Below are 17,289 nucleotides of genomic sequence, written 5' to 3' on the forward strand. Positions count from 1 at the left end.
GCTAAATGTATTCAGGTTTTTAAAAGTTGAGCTTTTTTCTGGGATTTTTAAGTTTATTTATTTTGAGAGAGTGAGAGTGCGAGCAGGGGAGGGGCAGAACGAGAGGGAGAGAAGGAGAGAGAGAATCCCAAGCAGGCTCCATGCTCAGCCTTACATGGGACTCGATCTCACCACAGCGAGATCATGACCGGAACCGCTATCGGGAGTCACATGCTTAACCGACTGAGCCACCCAGGCGCCCCAGGATCATTTTTTTTTTAATGTCAACATTTATTTTCTTTTATGACATAATTCTGATCATAGATTTTCTTAGCATTTCCGGTCAGCAAAATAAAACTGGCAATTCTAAACTTGGTCACCCTTAAATTTAGTTTCAACTATTTTACTGCTCTGTGACATCCCACCTCTAGGAAACACTGATCTAGTCCAGACTGCCTCCTTATGAAGAACCTTAGAGTGTGATGTATATGTCAAAAGGGATTATATTCCAAGGTAAGGGAAAGACTGGTTGACATGAGAAAGGGATCCAGAATGCTGAGCTGTGCCTGTGACAGTCCAGTTGTGTGCATCAAGCAAGTCAGTTATGCTCAGAGCCTCTTACCTCAGCCATCAAGACCTGTCAATACTGCCACCTTCTCCCTGCAGGGTGAGGAGAGGTGAGAGCCTTAATTGTGCAAAGTGCAGAATGCTGTGTCAGTGCTGAGTGTCTCATTGTGCTGTGTCCTGTCCTCCTTGGAGCTTTCCTTCACAAAGGCTGCTCAGCAGGTCCTGCAATGGCTGGCGGAAAAATGTGAAGAGAGATCTTCTAACATACCAAGTATTTCCCTGGGAGTTCTTAATTTCAGTGAGAAGAATATTCTCTAATTAAAATGCCGCTGCAGATTTTTTTAAAAAACAAATTGCCATCTAATTTCCCTTTGATCTGCTTTTTCCATTTGGGTTGCAAGGTTTAACAGAATTTTCCCCAAATGCTTTGAGTCTGCAGTAATTTTATTCCATTCTTATTAAATTTCAAAGGACAAAATGCGAAGCCACTAGAACAATCTAAGCTTTTTACCACTTCACTTATGCAATAAGCATTTTCAGGGCATTCTACAATGTGCCTAACATTGCGTTAGGTGTTGGAGATACAAAGATGAATAAATACAACTTGGCCCTTGCCCTCACTTGGTTCAATGTTTCCAGGACATGATCAAGCCATAAACAGAACAGTTGTAATGCAATGTGGTGATGATAGAAATACCATCACACAGCCGTGGTATAAAATCCCTTGCTGGAGCAAAGTGGTGACTCTGGCTGAGCTGACACTTTTTTATTTTATTTTTAAAGATTTTATTTTTAAGTAATCTCTACACCCAATGTGGGGCTCGAACTCACAACCCCAAGACCAAGAGTCACATGTTCCTCTGACTGAGCCAGCCAGGCACCGCTGAACTGACACTTTAAATGAAACTTAAAGGAAGACTAAAATTCAGCCAAATGAGGGCATGAAGGCATCCCAGGCAGATGAGACAACATAAGCTTAGGTGCCGGAGTGGGAAATGGCATGGCCCCTGTTGAGTGTGTGCGTTTGTGTAATGTATGTCCATGTATGTGTATGCATCTATGTATATGTGTAAGCCTTTGTGTGTGTGATTGTGTTTCCATGATAGGGAAGGGCTGGGGTAAGTATGGTCTGGGAGACTTAACTGAATGGCATGAGGACAAGCAAGTTAATCTGAAGCAAGGTAGCAGCATCCTGTATTATTTGTGAGTCTTAGAGAAAGATTCAAAGGTTTGCTTTAGACAACCTAGAAAGAAGACAAAACTGATTCCTACACAGATAAGTTTGACTTTAATGCATGTTTTGAACATACCTATTGGATTCTCTGTTAGAAACCAATGCTCATCCCTGGAATGAAGAATCCACGTTCTCTTGTAGAAATGATTCCTGGGGCCCTTGTCTTCTGGGGTCCAGTCCAGGGCTTCTCAAGCCTTGATATCCACCGGAAAATGGATCACCGGAGATCTTGTTAAGACGCATATTCTGATTCAGTGGCCCAGGATTCTGCATTTCTAACAAGCTTGCAGGTGATGCCAGTGTTGCTGTCCACAGAGCGCACTTTGAGCAGCAAGGTCTAACGCCCTTGTTGCCACAGTCTTGATCACCTGCCCCCTAGACAGACCACAGGGGATTCACTGCCCTCAAATCAGTAGTTAATAGTGCAGAGTCTGCCAGAGGACTGTGTTTGGATCTTCCATGTCCCTGGGACATAGGGTCCCATCCAGCAGGAGTCCAGGCCCTCAGGTTTGGCTCCACAGACCTAGAAGTGAAGGGTGGAAGTGGGGCAGAAGGAGGTAGAAATGGTGGTGTGGGGCTGGCACTTGCTCAGAAAATAGGCCCAAATACCTCCTGTGACAGGAATTAAGTAAGATACTAAGGGGCACAGAAAAAGGAAGCAGGAGCTCAGGCAAGGGTCCGGGCAGAGCCTCAGAGTCGGGGGGGGGGGGGGGTACTTATCACTGACTATGTGCCAGGGACCATATTTAAGCTTTACACAGCTGTCACATTTCATCTTCAGCCAAAGCCTGTGCAAAGCAGACTATAAATCCCTGCTAACAAATGAGGAACTTGAAGTGCAGAGCATTTCACTAAATCACCCAACCTCCCAGTGGGCACACAGTGAAGCCAGAGTTCACACTCAGGTCTGCATGATCTGAAAGCCCAAGGCCTTCAGGTACCCTACACTGTCCACTGTCCTTTATGATGATGAATGAGATCCAGGCTCTGTGCTTGGGCCAGAGGTATCCTAGGGTAGGGCCTTTTGATACATATATATTTTACATTTTATTTATTTATTTTGAGAGAGCATGAATGGGGGAGGGGCAGAGAGAGAGGGAAAGAGAGAATCCCAAGCAGGCTCCGCACCAGCAGCACAGAGCTCAATGCGGGGATCGATCCCAGGAACCATGCAATCATGACCTGAGCTGAAACCAAGAGTCAGACGTTCAACTGACTGAGTCGCCCAGGCGCCCCGGTTCTTTTGATACTTGCTTCCAAAGCAAGTAATGTCAGCCATGAATAAAGGAAGGCCTAGGCCAGGAGGAAGCAGGTCAGAAGCTGGCATCTAAAGGAGACCTAATATCTGGAATTGGACCACTCTTGGAAAAAGAGTCCTGGCTCTCTTGGTACCTCTGCCTCCATGTAGCCCAGCCAGGGGTAAGAGCCCTCATGATCTTGGCATGTGCACAGGTAGACAAACTGGTTGGTGGGCATCTTCAATCCATCTTGAATAGAAATTTCGGCAGCAATGGAATATTTACCTGGAAAAAAGGAGACAGAGCACTGAAGGGGAAGACTATAATATGACAAAGGGTCTTGGACACAGTAAGTAATCAATAACTGGAAGCTGCTATTATAATTATTGCTGCTGTTGTGGGATGCTGTTTCTGTGCCTTGCTAGAGAACCAGCCAGTGAGCTACTAGCAGCATCCCCAGGGATAATTCAATATAAAATATTCCCAGGAAACTAAAGCCTAAATGAGTCCACCCAAACGGCCAACAAACCAGCTGAAGCTTCATAAAGTACCCTGGGAAGCCTGCACCTCACCATCACTAATATCGAGATACCAGGATGCTGTTGGCATGTGGTCACCACTCATGCCCACCTGTTCCTCCTTGACCTCATAGTTCAAAAATTGTGATTCTAGATTCCCAGAGCCTTCCTGTAGAATGAGCCTCAGACTGCAGTTGAAAGACCCACTCTTTTCCCTCACTGACACACTCAGTCTCCTCATGTGTGAAATGGAGACGATCCCCCCTGTTCAGCCTACCACAGGACCAAGTGGGAGGAAGTGTATGAAAGGAGGTAAAAGACTGCTGAGCCCTACACACGTAGAGGCAATGACATTACTCTGCCGATGTCTTGCCATTGTCTTCTGACTTGGGAATTTATTCTTTATTAAAATCTTATTACTGCATCTTCTGTGTTTCCTCTAAACTGCCTCAGATCCTTTGAGGAACCAGGAAGCATTTGCTTCCATACATACCTCCATAAAATAAAAGCCTACATGGAACCTAAAAGCAAAATTACATGTATAGATCTAAATGCACCTGTATGTGTATAGACACATGTATGTATGCACACAGTCACACAGATATTTATACAGATGTATATATAATAATGTAATATATATAATTTGTCCTCTGTACCAAACTCAATGGACCACCTATGAAAGCAGGTGACGCATTTGCACAATTAGTTTAAAAGATTATTATTTAAAAACAGAAATAGCTTGGAGCAGATGACTGAAAATCATTCCTTGCTGCAACTCAAATGAAGGAAGCTGTCTGATTCTTGGAAATTTAGACATTCTTCTAGTAATTTAGCACAAAAATGGGCCTGGCTCAATCTGCTCTTCACATTTTGGTAATTTAAAAGGACATAACGGAATTTTATTTTAATGGTAATTGCAAACTCATGCAGAAAATGTAAATGCACATTTCATGATTAGCTTACAGCATAAACTATGGCTTCTATTAATGTATTCCAATTTGTAATTCTTTTCACAGTATGAGATTTGAAAGCTGTGATTAAAATTAATTAGGTTAAGTAAAGTTTATCCCCCCTGAGCACTTCTATTGGGAAAAAGCAAGAGGAAAATGTGAACTACATCTGGCTCTGCAGGAAGCTGTGTCTTCACAAGAAGTCGGCTGACTTCTTTTCTCCCCACAGAGGTTGCATGCTGCTTATTTGGCATATCTCAAGCACCATGTATCTCCTCAAGGAGCTAATTGAACCATTAAACTATTCTGTGCTGCCTCACAAAAACCAGACTGTGACTACATCATCTTCAAATAAAGATATAAGGTAGATCCATCCATTGTTTAAACACAATAAATCTGGGGGGGGGGGGGGGAAACGTACATCTGGTAAACCTAAGGTAATGCTGGCCACCCAGAATTCAGTACCATAATTGCTATGAAGGAGGTGCCAAATGAGGGAACAATAAAGATAATGACTAATTAACACCTGCACTGAGCTCTCTGCTTTGCACATTGTCTTAAATATTACCTCAGTTGATCTCCTCAACAATCCTGACAAGGAATCCTTACTGTTCTCCCATTTCACAGATGAGGATACTGAATGTTAAGTGAGGTGCCCAGGATCAAAAAGTGCTGGAGATTAGACCCAGTTCTAATCCTACACTCTTAAGGCTCAGCTCTATAGCTACACAAAACAAAATAAAACAAAACTTTCAACCTATGTCTGGCCTATGTTTTCACAATAAGTTGAAATTCATTACTAAGTATCATATGATAGGAACTAAGGCAAAGGTTAACAGCTCCAGAATGGTGTCACACATCCCAATAAGTAAAGCATAAATTTGGATGGCCAAGACAAAACAAAGTGAAAACCTGACCAGGGACACTCTACTTCTACTTCTTCTTCTGTTGTTTTTTTTTTGTTTTTTGTTTTTTTTTGGTTTATTTTTTTTATTTTGAGAGAGAGTGAGCAAGAGTGAGCACATTCATGTATGGACAGGGGAGGGGCAGAGAGAGAGAGGGAGAGAGAGAGAGTCCCAAGCGGGTTCCACACTGTCAGGACAGAGCCCAACTCAGGCTCAAACTCAACAGATCATGACCTGAGCCAAAATCAAGAGTCAGGCACTGAACTGACTGAACCACCCAGGTGCCCCAGCAACACTGTACTTCTTATTGAAGACACTGGTGAGAGTTCTCCAGTCTTCCTTTACTGTCCCTTTGCTTGATACCCAGCAACTTGTGCTGCCCCTGGCTCATGTCCTTTGGCACAGTGAAGTCCCAGTTCTAGTCCAAGCCCTGGGAATACAGACATGGACAACATACATCCTGTGTCTGAGCTAGCCTATGTCCTGAGTCATGATAGACCCTCATCTCCTGTGACTCATCCTACCTGGCTCTCCACACTGTCTGCCCTGACTGTATCCAGGGAGGACTAGCTGGTCCTATCTGTTAACTTGTGATGATGTGAATTAACATGCCATCAAGGAAGGAAAAAAAATACCTCTCCCTGGGCATTTTAGTTTTTTTAAAAAACTTTTTTAATATTTATTTAATTTTGAGAGAGACAGAGTGTGAGTGGGGGAGGGCCAGAGACAGAGGGAGACACAGAATCCGAAGCAGGCTCCAGGCTCTGAGCTGTCAGCATAGAGACTGATGCGGGACTCGAACTTATGAACTGTGAGATCATGACCTGAGCCGAGGTTGGATGCTTAACGAACTAAGCCACCCAGGCACCCCTCTTCCTGGGTACTTTAAATGACAACTCTTCTAGTGTAGTGAAGAAAGAAGTAGCTTTCAAGTATGGAAAACTGGATTTCACTCATAGTTCTGCCAAGGACCTTGGATGACTAATCTCTTCTATGCCTTTAAAATGGGTACTTTTTGTCTGCTAGCCCTGATAGAAATTTCTGTGATGATGCCAATGTTCTAATTCTGTACTTTAAATAAGGTAGCCACTAGCCCATGTGGCCAATGGCTACTATATTGAACAAAGCAGGCATATGATCTCTTAAGCCTCTTTCCTCTCTAGAGCTCTATATAAAATAAAATCCAAAGGTGGGAACTTCTAGCTCATAAGAGAGGAGATTAGTTGGAAAGGTGGGGGAGTAGGTAGGACCTAATAATGACCCTTATATCCTGCAACATGGAAGACCACAAGCTCCTAGAGACTAAAGGCAACACATCTTGCTTTTTAGGTGGACGATGGTGTAAGAAGACTCTTCTATCCACAGTGGCGGTTGGGCCCAGTTACATGTTCACGGGTGGCCAGGTCCTACAGCCTATTTCTGGTATGATGTGGGCATGCTGAAATACCAAAAAATGAGCAGGGAGTAGCCTTCAGAACCAAACTAGCCTCTGGCTCCCAATAATCTTGCTCTTCCTTCCTACCGCCTGTGAGTGAGGAGTTAGTGAGCTCTCCTTACATCTGCCCGCCTATGAGGAGTACAGTGCCTGAAAATATCTTAGCCCTGCTGGCAAATAACATTCTATTAAATCTGTCCAGTAGCAGGACTAAACGAACCTGTGAACTCCTCTTTCCTAAAAATCCATTCAATTCAACAAACAGGGACAGCACTGAACCATGGCTGTGGAAAAATAAGATGTATGAGATATGGCCCCTGACCTGCAGGCAGGTGTGGTCTGGGGGATGACTGCAAATTCACTGTCCTGTGCCATAGGTTAGAGGCAGCAAGCTATCACGGGAAGTTTCTAAACAAGCTTAGATTTTTATATTTGTAAACGTTTCCCTCGTGAGCATATACAACACTTGATAAGTTTCAAAAATTAGCTAAAAGGATGTTTACAGACTATTAACTATTAGGAAGGCTTTTTGAACCTGTTATTTCAATATATCTCCCAAATTTTGTCTTTCGGGGACTTGGTACATTCTGGGGTAAAACTCTGCTTTCATTGTTGCTGAAGAAAAAAACCACCCACAGAGGACAAGGCCATGTGAGTATTGTTTGATATTCTTAAGTCCCATACTCTGAAACCAAGGAGTCTCCAAAGATAAAGAATATTTCCCTAAAATTCAGGAATTAAATGAAGGACTGATTTTGTTTACATGATACTTAAATAAAAAAGAACAAACAGCATGTGCTTAGAAGTTAGAGAACATGGTTGGGGGGTTACTGTCCTCCAGGCAAGGAGCAGAGTTGACTCCATGTTAAACAGCGAGAGTATCCTTGTTCTCAGATGTCCCCTCTCCACACAAAAATGTCCATTTCTGTCTTCTAGAACCATAGAAATTGGAGGTAAAGGCGATCTTTTTTTTTTTTTTTTTGACATCTATTCATTTTTGAGAAACAGAATGCAAGTGGGGCAGGGTCAGAGAAAAAGTGAGACACAGAATCCTAAGCAGGCTCCAGGCTCTGAGCTGTCAGCACGGAGCCTGAAGTGGGGCTTGAACCCACAAACCGTGAGATCGTGACCTGAGCTGAAGATAGACACTTAAAGACTGAGCCACCCAGGTGCCCCAGAGGTAAAGGTGATCTTGGGGAATATTTTGTCCAGCCTCTCCATTTCATAGCAAGAAAACAAGTTGAGAGATTTACATGGACTCTGAACAGGAACTCCTGGCTCTGCCCTGCCTTCTAATTAGATAGACTAATTCTATTTAATAGAAACCCCTTCCAATAAACCCTTCCCAGAACAGGCAGTGCTCAGGGGTGGGAGAAGCTTCCGTAATCTCTGAACGCTGCTTTTTGGGTCTGGCATTCCCATCTCCCGGTCAGCAGAGCCAGACTGACTTAGGGAAGGAAGTAATGGTTACAGTTTCCAGCTTTGAGGTCAGACATCACATATTCACAACTTAACAGAACTGGCAACTCTGAACAAATTACCTCACGAAGCTTGAGTTTCCTTTTTAAATAATTGAACCATTTCATAATGCTTTTGTGAGGAACAAATGCAGCAGTTAAGCCTTTACAAAGATTAAGCAATCCATAAATGTTAACTGATTTTATATTAATATTATTATCAAGAGGTGACTATTCTGAATTTGTACGATGAATCTGGGGGATTTAGCAATTGGGAGACCCTGGTTCTGACGAGATACGGGGTCTTTGGGGCATTACTTCACCTCTCCCTGCCTCAGCTTCCTTATGCGATGGGGCCTCACTGATCTCTCACTGATCTCTCAGGATTGCTTTGGGGGTTAAATGATACAGAGTATGTAAATGAACCATTAATTCTTGTATCCAGTAGATGCTGGAAAGCTGTTTATCTGTATTTCAGCAAGTCATGGCAAGAGTCCTCTAAGGAGAATCAGAAGATCCTGTGACAGGACAAGAAAGCTAGTGACCTGTGTCTGGGCTTCTCCATCCTGCATGGCCACGCTCTTCTGAGACACCCTGAGGACCGTGTATTTTAGGAGGAGAATTGTGCTTCCTCCTCATACCTTGACAACTTTCCCAGCAAATGTCTTCCTAAGCTTCAGTTTATGTGGGGACTTCAGGAAAGGATCTGTCTTGTGTGTCCAGCTTTTCTTATCTAATGCCGCTCATGAGATATAAACTCCCTATGCTTGGGCTACAGCTCTTCCAGTCAGAGAAAGGGTCCAGATCCACCCAGACCTGAATGCACTCTAGGGCATAGGAGTGATGATACATTATGTATTAATTTCCCACCCCTTTAGATTATCAATTTTTTGCAAATGTCCTGCAATATGCATGATATATTAATATAGTTACACACACAAATATTCATAGTGAGGTGCATGCTGAAAATGATTTTACAGATGGGGCGGACAATCAAGTAATTTGGGAGATTTCTGCCCTAGAGGTCAGCCAGGGACACAGGACTCACTCACAGCTACAGCCAGCCCCACGGAGAACGAGAGGCAGGGGGACTGAGCCTAGGGGAGCCCTGAAAGGTTTGAAGAATCTCAGATCCTGGGAGGATTTCAGAGATCAAATGGGCTGAGCCAGGCAGAAAGTTGTTCTGAGAATTCCCCCTCCCTTCCAGGTCACACATGAATGCCCAGGCCCAGGCCCCAGGCTGGGGAAGACAAGCAGAGTCCTTGGTGTCCACTTAGGGGGCCACCACTACATATAAACTCAGTATGTCCTGTCTGTTGCCAACCCACCTCAGAGTGTATGTTGTCCTCTAAATGAAGTGTTATCCCGGTAAATGGGTGGCTGTGAATGGCAGAGGTAGACCTTGACTCTTTTTATTGTGCGCTCTTTCCATGAGCACATTCTGGACTGGATCTTTCCCACTTTTTTTGTTTGTTTGTTTAATTTTCTGTTTTAGCACTACCAAGGGAGAGGGGTCTCCACTTCCTGGGGAATAAGAGGAGGTTGGCTGGTTGGTTTTACTGAAGGGTGGGGCATGGGCATCGGGGTTTGCAAAGGCAGAATCCAGGTAGTGGGGGAGCAAGATGTCAGGGGAGAACATCATGCAGTTTATAAAGGGGTGTAAACCTCACAGCCGCTAAACCTGGGTATTGTTAATTTCCACTTTTCTGAGAGGAAATGGAAGGTTTAAGCCACTTCTCCAAAGCTATACAATAAGCTAGTGACTCAAATGAGCCTTTAGATTCCCAGGCTGGTCTTTTGGCTCTACCTTGAATCTCATAGTGTTGCAGTGCTTTAGGGGCACGATGGGATCAAATTAAATTAAATTAAATTAGGGGATTAGCTTGCAAAGCTGTGAACAAAATTTCCTTAAGGAAGATGTTAGTTCTTGGTAGTAACTGCCCAGCTGGGTCTGACTGTGGGGTCCAGGTTCCTCCCCAGACCGAGCCTGGCTTTTTTTAGCCACTAGGTGGCAGTACAAGCACAGCCTTCCAGAGGCCAATTTCCATCCACTACTGTGGCAGTGACAAGCGAGGGGTTTCCTAACCAGGCTGGGCTTAGTCAACCCACAACTCCAGTGTCGCAGTATCAGTTTCAGTGTGTTTGGTTATCTGGAGTTTTCTCTGAGCTCTCCAACCTTACCAGAGGCTGCATAGTTTTGCTGGGGAGATACCAGCTGCAGGACTTTCTACTGAATAAAGTACAGTGAATGAGGGAAAAGCTTAACTGGACTCCCCACACTCTGAATACCAAGTTGCTGCCATCCCTGTGAGTAGGCAGAGCTGCCTGGGGTCCTAGAAGGAGACATCCCGGGTCTCCTGCATCCTCAGGCTGCTTAACGTCCCAGTCACTCTCAGTGATGTGACCTGCTACGGAGAAAGAACTGTTCAAAGGGAATCGGAGACTCAGAAGTGGAGATTTACCAGGAGCAAATTTCTTCCAAAACAGTATGTGCAGTATTCACATGCCGTAGAAAGGCATCTTTGGGGGTGAAGCAGCCTGCCTGCCTCTAGAAAGGAGCACCCTGCACCGAAATTGATTACATGATTAATATTTGTTAATGCATATTGAGCACACAGTAAGTACTGTATTACACACTTAACACAGATCACCTCATTTAGTCAGACTGTGACTGAGAGGTATACACTATTATTCTCCTGATCTGCAGGACGCTGAGGGTTAGACAGGTGAGGTGATTTGTCCACGCCCTAGAATTAGATCTCTCTGATTGAAAGCCTATACTTTGTCTCACTATATTTGTGTTTAGCACCTCCTTTCACAGTGCATGGTGTCTCATCCTACCTCTGCCACAGAAGAGGGGGCACGCAGATAGGGCCCCGTGTTCTATTGCAGAATTCTTTGGTGAGTAAGAGCAAGATGCCAAGATGGAGGGTCTGGGTTGGTGCCGCCCTCACACAGCAACCTGGGACCGGCATGAAGATCCTGCAGGCCTGTCTCAGCAGAAGTTCACCTAGATGGGCTCATCCCGAAGGCCAGGGAGGCTTGACACTGATCCTCTTTGATCCTGACAAGCAAAGGAAGACCGAAGGAGTCCAGATGATCAGGCAGGTAGCTCAGCAACACAGCCAGCATATGTGAAGGGATTCCTAGGTAGTTGTCTGGATACACGCTTCTTACTTTTATCAAATCTGGTTTGATCAAGTGCAATTGTTGCTTCTCTTTTGTGCCTCTCGATGGAAATCCATAGGTCTCAGGGTCAATTTGGAGATAAGATAGTGCAGCCCAAGGATCTTGATTTCACTCAAGGAAACCATCCTGGAATTGCAAATTGTCCTCTAGGTTTATTTCCCAAATGCTGTCCATGATGACACTTTCCTTGGTTGGCATCAAAATGAAGACAAAAGGACAATGTGGTCAGCTTTCCATAAAGCTACATTTGTTAGGTTTAGAGAAAAATCCCCAATGTTTAGATTCCATCTTTCCTATTTCTTTATAGTTAAAATGTTTCTCTCAGGAAAGAGTGGAAGTTGATTTATATCTTAATCATGTTCCCTGTAAAAACAAAAACTTGACAAGCCTATGTAGTGTTCCCTTTTTTCTTTTTAAAAAATTCTACAGATTAATATCTGGGAACCCCAGCTCTGGGTAGTTGTCAAACTTTCTTCACCTGAGCACGCAGGGAGTGTTTCAAATACTGCCATCTAGTGGTCATCCTAGCACATACTCACAGACTCTGAGAAGGTAAAGGGTAAGCATGTGAACACATGGGGTGGGTGTGTGTGTTCAATTAGGTGCCGACAAGCGGAGATGTGTTAGCATGGAAAAATGCAGGTTTTGAAAACTGTGTAGAAATATTCGGAGCGAACAGACCTCCTACTCCAAAACCATGTGGGCAGAATTGAAAGCAGGTGCGTGGGATTAGCACTCTGTATTTTTTCCAACTTCCACCAGTGAAAGGGCAGCAGCACAAAAACATTCATGCTCAGGAGTGCTATCAGCTAATAGGACATGAGAAGTTGTAGAGGAAAAGCTTTCAAGACTAAACTTGAACCAAATGTGTTCACAACGTAACTCATACCTTTTGAACAACAGAGGCATCTTTTCAAACTCCAGGAAGACCCATCAACCTTTCAAAAATGGGTAAATATGTATTTCTGCAAGAACCCAGTGCCCTTAGGGGAGGGAAGATGTGCGTTTGCAAATACCAGACAGTCCTCATCTTTCAAGTGACCTGCATCTAGACCTGGCCCCACCAGCCACTGGTATATCCCACTTCTGTCCTCTGTGGCCACTGGAGCTTCTGGAGCTCTCTGTCCTCAACCTCCCATTGACTTCTCCTCCAAACTTGCTGCTTAAATATTAGATAAACTGGACTCCCTTTCATACTGCGAGAGAGAGAGAGAGACAGAGAGAAGGGGAAAGGGGAGAAATGCAAAAAGCCCCAAGTTTAAGTTAGACGGATGATGGCTATTGGATCCTTAGAAGGCCTGCATCTGCACAGTCCTTCTGAAACCAGAAGGCCTCCTGTAGAAAAGGCTTTAAACCATATGATACTCTGTAACTCACCTGAGTTGCTCTGAAATGAGTCAGGGAAATTCAGGTTCTGGACACTGGTGCATGAGCAGGCATCTGTAACTTGCTAACAGGTATATTCTGAAGGGTCACATGTGTATCCGCACTATTTGAAATTTGAAATGCATTTACACATAAAACCAATAAGCTACAGTGCTTAGGCTCCCAGCCTGGCTCAGGAAACCCATTTAACCTATTCTGTGGTTCTGAGCTGCACTTCAGACCTCCCTGAAGCCCCCTGAGCTTTCCCTGAGTGGGGCACATGGGTGGGGATGGGGAGGTTCTGCTGAGACTTGATCATTGATTCTTTTAATAATTCTCAGTAGAAATTCTAGGCACATCAGAAGAGTACCCAGAGGTGGGGGGGGGGGGTGGACTAGAAATAAAGAAATAAATGTGAATATAATTAATCATGTTTGCCAAGGGGAATGTGTTCAAAGAATTCTTCAAGAAGACAGCAGCCAATAGCTAAAGGAGGAAACTGCAAGGATACAGACAGAATTATTAAGGTGCCCTTGCTCTTTCGGGCTCTGGACAACCAGGCTTGCTGTTGCTCCTTTCAGTTTCCTCCTTGACGGTCTGCCTGTCAGGCAGTGCACTCCAGGACAGCTCTGTGCCCCTTGGGTCTGGCTCGTAGTAGGTGTTCAATAAGCATCTGATGGACTGAACTGCCAACAGCAGGCATAATCTATTTCTTCTGTTCATTCTATGTATATAGTAAGTGCCTGCTGTGACGTAGGTGTGTGCTAGGTAATGGGATCAACACAGAGCAGGGGAGATTGGGTTCCTGCTTTTATATGGGCCCACCAAAGATGTCTTCATCCTGACCCCTGCAAGTATGTTGTTACCTTAAATGAAGGAAGGGACTTGGCAGAAGTAACAAAGTGAAGGATCTTAAGATAGGGAGATTATTCTGAATTATCTAGGTGGGCCCAATGTAATCAGAAAGGTCCTTATGAGAGGTCACAGAAATACAGGACCAGGAGCCAAGGAACCTAGGCAACTTTTAAAAGCTGAAAAGGCAACAAACTGATTCTCCCCCAGAGCCTCCAAGAGGAGCACAGCCCTGCTGACTCATTGAGTTTAGCCTAGTGACACTGATTTCGGACTTCTGACCTCCCACACTGAAAGATAATAAATTTCATTGTGCTTAAAGCCACTCAGCGTATGGTAATTTATAACAGCAGCAATAGGAAATGCATATAGCTGTATTTAGCTGAATATAGTTGTAGCTTATTAAACATTTTGCATAATGTTTAACAGGCATGAAAAAAGTAATCCTAATAAATTGTGATAATAGAGGGAAGTATAGAGTGTTGTTTAGCTCATTCACCTTATTATCTTTTTAGATTGGCTTAATAATTCATCCTTCTCATTGCCAACCAGAGGACCTGTGTGTGGCTGTACCTTTCTGGAGTAGCAAGAATTCACACTTTGTAGCTTCCGATATCAAGTCCTGAAGCCTCAAATGCTTGTAAAAATATTTGGTGGATGAATCCCTTCCTATGACAACAACTTTCACGTAGGAGGAATACTATTCCTTAACTGACACTAAAGTTCAACCCGGTTTTCTGGTCACAGCACCCTTAAAAATAGAGAGGAGATATTTGCATTCCATTTCTCCAGTGGGAAAACTGAGGCAAGTCTCTGATAAAGTTTGCTTTGCCACTCACGACAAGAATAAGGGGCTCTGGGATACCTCAGTCGGTAGGTAGAACATGTGACTCTTGATCTTGGGGTTGTAAGTTTGACCCAACATTGGGTGTAGAGATTACTTAACAACAAAATCTTCAAAAAAAAAAAAAAAAAAGAAAGAAAGAATATGGGCTCAACTCTTTTGACACTTCAACCAAGGGCTTTCCCTTGGCAATTGGTTGCTGTTTCCCAAGGCATTAAGGAAGAGAAAGGCGTTAAACACACAGCATGAAGGATATGGTCAGCTTGCTACTAGGAGAGGAGAGGACTTCTGGAGAAAGACTAATAATCAGAACCTATGGAATAAGAAAGCCTCCAGTTTTTAAATTAAAACTTGGGGGAAATTTTGACAACTGGAAGAGTTTCATTTTGAAACTCATTTAACCCAAAAAGTCAAAACGAAACTCCAGGGGCGTGAACCCACAACAATCAAAATAAAAACAAGTTTTCATAAACCCTTTGCAAAGCTAAATATAGATTTTTCAGATAGATCCATTCACCCCCAAATTCATGACTTTAGAACTATTTCAAACATTATTTTAAAAAGTGTATCAATCAAAAGTAGTTTTGTGTGGGAGGTGGAGTAAAGCTGGGCGTGTATGTATGTATGCATGTGTGTGGGGGGGAGTATTTGTTTTGCACCCCCCGCCCCCCACCAAACTGTCAAGATGTTTTTAAATACCATTTGTGGTCACCTACACTGGTAATATTTTCTAATTGTGGTCAAAAGAAGCTGACTAAAGGTTTGTGTGTTTGCTCCAAGAGGAAACTGTCAAATATGGGTGCCTTAGCGTGCCTGCAGTCATTTTATTTCTGACCTGGTTTGCAGGTACATTTGTATGAACCTCTTTCTGTGTGCTGACCAAAGGGAGAGCGGAATTAAAATTGGAAACCTAAATCCTCCAGCTGCAGCAGGAAACACTGCATAAGGCCCTGTCCTTTTTCTGCTTTGCCAACTTCCCCCTGTGCCTGGGAGGAGGAGGAAGAGGGAGGGGGGCTGACAAGTCGGCCGGGAGTCACCTGTGGCCTGAGGGTTACCCCGGAAAGATGGCCTCTCAGGCTCCTCCACGTGTGGTGAGGGCTTTGAACTAGGATGTTTGAACTGCTGAGCAATTTCTTATTAAGACGTGAACACCAGAGTGTCAGCTGGAGCTTTAGGCTTTTATTTGTGGCAGGCTGTTTTCCTGCCACGGTTGTTGTGGTTTACCGTCTACCTGAGTGTTCAAAACTGCTTTGCAGAATCCAGTGGCTTTGCTTCAGATTTGTTACCTCTCATGCTCACCCAGCCTTGCCCCAGGGACACGTCCTGCTCTGCTTCTCCTCCAAGGCCACATGCGCTCGCAGGGGAGGAAAGTCACCTAGTGAACAGGCACCAACATTATCAGACCTTTAGCATAGTGTGTATTTCCAGGAATGGTAATTTAGGGAAAAACTGAGTTAGGTCTCCAGACCGCTGTGCAAAAGATGATTTCCCAAAACGGACAATGAAAGTCAGTCATAAAACCATGTGGTCCAAGAAAGGAATTGTTAAATCAAAAGGCTTAGAATTTTTTGTCCTATGCCTACGAATTTATGCTAAGGAAAGAATCATAAATGTGTGAAAATTTTACAAAAATTTAAGTCACAAGGATGTTTATTAGGAGCTTATCATAGCAAAAAACCAGAAAAAATCTAAATAACAAAGAGGTTACTGATTGAATAAATTATGTTATAATCATGTTATGTTGCCAAAGTCAATGGCTAACATTTATTGAATGCTTACCATGTTCTAGGCATTGTGCTAATTGCTTTATGTGTGTAAATACATTTTTTTAAGTTTATTTTGAGAGAGAGCATGAACACAAGTGGGGGAGGGGCAGAAAGAAAAGGAGAGAGAATCCCAAGCAGGCTACGCACTGTCAGTGCAGAGCCAGATTCGGGGCTTGATGTCATGAGCAGTGAGATCATGACATGAGCCAAAACCAAGAGTCGATGCTTAACTGACTCAGCCACTCAGGCACCCCTATTACATTTAATCCTTAAAACACCCAGGAATTTACACTCAGAAAGGTAAACTTTCTTATCCATGAACATAGTGCTCATATAGTGAGATAGATAGTGGCCCCCTGCAATTCATGTCCACTCAGAACCTCAGAAAGTGACCTAATTTAGAAATAGGGTTTTTGCAGAGGTAATTAATTAAGGATCACAAGATGAAGTCATACTGGATTCATCAATGACTGGTACCCTTGTGTGAGAAAGGAGAGAGTTTTATACATGTAGAGACACAGGGTAGAAGTCTACATGAACATGGAGGCAGAGACTGGAGGAATCAGCTCTATGAGCCGAGGAATGTCAAGGGTTGCCGGCAGCTGCCAGAAACTAGGAAAGAGAGGTATGAAACAGATTCTCCCTCAGAGCTCCAGAAGGAACCAACCTTGCTTACACTTTGATTTTAGACTTCTGGACTCCTGAACTGTGAGAGAATAAATTTCTGTTACCCAGTTTGTGGTAATTTGTTATGGCAGCCACAGGAAATGAATACAGATAGTGAGTAGTACACAGGGGATTTGAACCCAGGCTGACTCCAGGACCAGAGCTCTTCCATTGTGCTATGTAGCCTCTAAAAGCAGGGCTTAAAATTGTATACATAATGTCACATTTGTGTAAGGAATTTGAATATGTGCATGGAAAAGAACTGGAAGAATATACAGCAAAATGCTTATTTCTGGGTAGAAAGAATCCAGATGGATTTTAATT

General features: G+C 43.6%; 1 long non-coding RNA gene across 1 annotated transcript; it reads right to left on the reverse strand.

The window, feature by feature from the left end:
• Nucleotides 1–249: 249 nt before the first annotated feature.
• LOC113598764 (uncharacterized) lies at nucleotides 250–15,195 on the reverse strand. The gene is made up of 3 exons (XR_003419477.2): nucleotides 11,125–15,195; nucleotides 1,857–3,303; nucleotides 250–777 (listed from the first exon to the last, which is right to left on the reverse strand). It is a non-coding gene; the product is annotated as an uncharacterized LOC113598764 (long non-coding RNA).
• Nucleotides 15,196–17,289: the final 2,094 nt, after the last annotated feature.

This window comes from Acinonyx jubatus, chromosome B2 (genome assembly GCF_027475565.1).
Source record: "Acinonyx jubatus isolate Ajub_Pintada_27869175 chromosome B2, VMU_Ajub_asm_v1.0, whole genome shotgun sequence".
NCBI lineage: Eukaryota > Metazoa > Chordata > Mammalia > Carnivora > Felidae > Acinonyx > Acinonyx jubatus.